The sequence below is a fragment of the Antedon bifida genome (assembly GCF_963402885.1).
Source record: "Antedon bifida chromosome 1 unlocalized genomic scaffold, ecAntBifi1.1 SUPER_1_unloc_2, whole genome shotgun sequence".
Taxonomy (NCBI): Eukaryota; Metazoa; Echinodermata; class Crinoidea; order Comatulida; family Antedonidae; genus Antedon; species Antedon bifida.
The window spans coordinates 277,501-282,500 of record NW_027616264.1 but is presented as its reverse complement, the minus strand read 5'-3'; positions in this window follow the sequence as shown (position 1 = coordinate 282,500).

The following is a 5,000-nucleotide window of genomic DNA, read 5'->3' as shown; positions in this document are numbered from 1 at the left end:
GGTCATTATTCATATGCATGTCCACATAAGAATCGTAGTAGTAATTCTAATACTCCGGGTATCCAACGTAGTGATTCAGATACGCCTACTCAAGATATAATTAATACTGTTTCTAAGTCACAAGCCAATCATCCAATTCCAACTGGTAATGTTGAACGTGAAGTTCATATCCCTGTTGTTGCCACGGACAATAATGGAAATATGTCTAACGCCCAATCCTTGAAATGTTCCGATGCTGTTTTAGTAGATAAATTAGTAGCCAGAAGTCCATGTACTATCGTTAGAATAGGCTCAACTGAGTTAGGTTGTATCTTGGATACAGGGGCTGAAGCTTCAATAATTCCGTCATCGGTCTATAATAAGCAGTTAAAGTCAATTGTTGGAGAGCTGGGATCTGTTAATGGACTTTTCATGAATGTTATCGGTGTTTGTGGGGTGGAGGTTCCAATCGAAGGATATGTAGAAATTCCCATTGTTATAGGTGAACAAAAGTTAACTGGTAGCTTTTTGGTAGTTTCAGATGCTGTCACTGTAACTAATCATAGTAATGAATATCCTGTTTTGATTGGGTGTAACATTTTACGCGAATTACAAGGTTTCCATCTATTACGTGATCTTTCACAGGTAACAGCTACACATGTTGATGCTCCATGGAATAGAAAGGCTGAAATTCTTTTGCAAGTAGATGAGGATGAATCAAGTATCTTAGTTTCTTTGCAACATTCTGACGTGACTGTTCCTTGTGATTCACATTCAGACATTGTTGACGGTAGTGTAAAATCTGATATTGATGATTGTAAATTTAGTGACCACACCCAAAGTCGACTTGTATCCGTCGGTTCTGTGCGTAAGTTATATGACATTAATCACTCTTATTCTAATTCTTTTTGTGGTACCGAGTTAAATTCTGAGAGCCAGCAGTTACCGCCTGGGGTAATTATCAACGGTAACCTTGATTGTGTGGAAACTCAACTAGTGACTAACCTATTGTCCAAATATAATCATGTTTTTTCTCATAGTGCTTTTGATGTTGGAAAGTGTGATGTTATTCCTCATGTTATCAATTTAAAAGATGAAACTCCAATTAGACTACCATATCGTCGTATTCCTCCTCATTCTATATCAAGTGTTAAGTCTATGTTACAAGAAATGTTAGACCAGGGAATAATTAGGCCGTCCAAGAGCGAATTTGCAAGTCCCATTGTGTTGGTCAAAAAGAAAGACGGGTCTTTGCGCATGTGCGTTGATTATAGGAAGTTGAATTTCCAAACGTTGAAAGATTCATTTCCCCTACCACGCATTGATGAGGTTTTAGAAGTACTCACTGGGTCTTGTTATTTTTCTACCTTAGATTTATCTCATGGATTTTTCCAAATTATAATGGCAGACGAATCCATTAATAAAACTGCATTTAGGGTTCCTTGGGGACTGTATGAATTTGTTCGTATGCCGCAGGGTCTGTCTAATAGCCCGGGAACATTTCAACGTGTAATGGAATATGTATTAGGCGACATGAATTTGACTCAGATTGTGTTGTACTTGGATGACATTTTGATATTTTCTTCTTCGTTTAAACAACATTTATCTAGATTAGAAAATGTGTTGTCTAGATTGTTTAAGTATGGGTTAAAGGTTAAGGGCAAGAAGTGCGATTTCTTTAAGACGGAGGTAACCTATTTGGGTCATGTTATTTCATCTGCTGGAGTTGCTGTAGACTATGGGAAAATAGAAAAGATACTGACCTGGCCAACGCCAAAAAGCATTACTGAACTTAAATCATTTCTGGGACTCTCTTCATACTATCGAAAGTTTATCTGTAATTATGCCAAAATTGCTGCGCCTTTGCATTTGGTAACCCGGTTGTCTGACACACAAGCGGGGAAGGCCTACAGGTTTCGTTGGACTGAAATTGAAGAAGCTGTATTTGTTGAATTAAAAAATGCTTTAACTAAACCCCCAGTTCTTGTATATCCCAAATTTGATGAACCATTTGTTATTGAAGTAGATGCCAGTTTGAAAGGTTTAGGTGCTTGCTTGTTGCAGGACTCTAATGGTTCTCTTCATCCAATTGCTTATGCAAGTAGAAGTCTTCGTGGTGCTGAATGCCGATACCCTGATTTATCGAGTTTTAAGTTGGAGTTGTTGGGGCTAAAATGGGCAGTGGTGGATAAATTCGCTTCTTACATTCAGGGTTCAAAGGTTACCATTTTTACTGATCATAATCCTTTAGCGCATTTAAAAACTGCAAAGCTTGGCGCTACAGAAATGAGATGGGTCTCTCAGTTAGCTATGTTCGATATTGAAATCAAATATAAGCCAGGTTCTAGCAACAAATGTGCCGATACTTTAAGTCGTCGTCCGATTAGCGTGTGTACAGATTTTAAGTCAGATCTAGGAGTTATCGCTTCATGTCTTAATATATATGTTGATTCTCATCCCTCAATTAATAAGTGTAAACCATGTATTGAAATTGATCAATCATCACGTAGTATTAACAAGGCATTGTCTATTTTTCCTTCTTACTCTCATGAGCAGTTGGCAGAATGTCAGAAGAAAGATAGGGAATTGGGAGAAATCTGGAAATTATGGATGGAAAAATGGTGTCCTGGTGACCGCTACAATACAGATAATTCTAGAATGTTGGGCTGGTTGAGACAGTGGACAAGTTATAGAGAGATTTGTGGAGTTCTGTATAGAGAGATCAATGAAGATATCCATGGTAAAATTCATCAATTGTTAGTGCCTACTAATTTGCGCAATCTTTTTATAGATTTATGTCATGATAAATGGGCTCATCAAGGAGTTCAACGGACTATACAACTTCTAAAGCGTCGATGTTTCTGGCCAGGTATGAACGGTGATGTACGTACGCATATTTCCAAGTGTTTTAGTTGTGTATCTAGTAAAGTCCCTACACCAACGGTCAAACCCCCTCTTCGTCATATTCTAGCCTTTCGTCCCGAAGAGATTCTTGCTATAGATTTCTTAAAGATGGATCGTGGAAAGGGAGGCTATGAGGACATTCTTGTTATGACTGATGTGTTTAGTAAGTTTTCACTAGCGGTCCCATGTAAAGATCAGACGGCTGATACAGTGGCTCGTGTATTGAGAGATAATTGGTTTTCCCATTATGGTGTGCCAGCACGGTTACATTCGGATCAAGGTAGATCCTTTGAGGGTAAAATTATTCGAGGTATATGTAGTCTTTATGGCATGACAAAATCTCGCACTACGGCGTATTGGCCTGCAGGTAATGGGCAGTGCGAACGTTTCAACAAGACCTTATGCAGTTTATTGCGTTCTTTAAGCCCGAAAGATCGACACAAATGGCCCGAATTGCTGCAGCATATTGTGTTTATGTATAATTCCACCCCTCATACCGTTACAGGTGTAACACCGTATCTTCTTATGTTTGGTCGTGAACCATTAATTCCATTAGATCACTTTATTGGAGGTGCGGAACAAGATTGGTCTGAGGATTATTTGACTAAAGAAGCTGATCTCATGAAGAGGGCATATGAAGTGGTTTCACGTAGAATCAAATCAGCAGCAGCTAAAGAAGAGCATCGTTATAAGTCTTGTTCTCCGAAGGAAATATTAGAAATTGGTGATCGGGTTTTACTTCGCCGAAGACATTTTAATACTAGACATAAATTGGCTAATAAGTTCGAGGAGCACTCATATATTGTTGAGACTATTAACAAAGAAGCAGACGTTTTTGGTATCCGCTCTGCAGTTGGGGGTCCTTTGAATTATGTTAACCGCAGACGATTGCGATCAGATCCTAGGAGTGTGGTGGAAGAACCGGTACATTTTGATTGGAATGAGTGGTTGCCGTATGATGGTCTAGAAGCGGATGTAAACTATAAAGATGAAAGTTGTGAGTCTGAATCTGACGATGATGTTGAAAGTTTTAAGATTGTTGTAGATGTGAATTCTGATAAACAAATAGATGTTGAGCGTGATGATTCGGGAGTAATTCCAAGGCGATCATCTCGTTCTACAAAAGGTGTTCACAAAAATCGATATCGTTTACCCATGTCCACTCTTCAAAAATAAATTTGTTTGTTTCGCTCCTTTTGGGTCAAAAGGGCATCCAAGCGGGGAAATTGTAATGGATCGGAAAGCTTCCGAAGTTTCTTATACCTACATTATTGGTGGCGCAATATATTGCATTGCATTGCTATTGTTCACTACTGGTATTCGCGGGCGTATTTGCATATCAGGTGAATGATTATATCGAATAGGCTGCGTGAGCGTTGGTTCTGCAGAAGTTGTTTTAGTTGTTGTCTGAGTAAGACATGTTATATACTGTATTTCTTTTAAGTGTGGATTCTCGCCAATACTGTGAGTAGATAATTATTTTCTATACAACCATAATGTTTTACAGTATTACTCCATGTGCATAACCGAGTTAAGTTGTTATCGTTCATTATTTGTAACGACAATGAATTCACTGTTTATAATTTCTCTTTGATATACAGCTTTGTCTTATTAGATAGCATACATGTTGAAGTTAGTTGTATCACATACCATGTTGAAGTTAATTGGATAACTTACCAGGTTGATGTGATTAGTAGTATGAAATTGGTGTATTGGATCCAGGTATAAGTTCGTTAAATGTTATATACAGTAATACTAATGTTATATACAGTAATACTAATTGATAATTAGTGAAGTGACCATATTATAGTAAGCTTGCTTGTGATTGTTTTTATTGTTGAATTATATTACACTGCTGGAAAAATAATAATTATGACGTTGTTTTATCCAGGGTTTGTTCCTGTTTAGAAAAATAAATGATACAGAGTAAATGCAGCCTCATCTTGCGTATTGTTTTGTTGCATGGGATACATGGCTTCACAAACCAAACCTTAATGGTCTAAACCTAGCAAATCAATATTAAGGATTCCCGAACCACGACAATATTAACCATATTAACCATATTAACCATATTAACCATATTAACCATATTAAAGATTTTCGATTCATACGCGCTG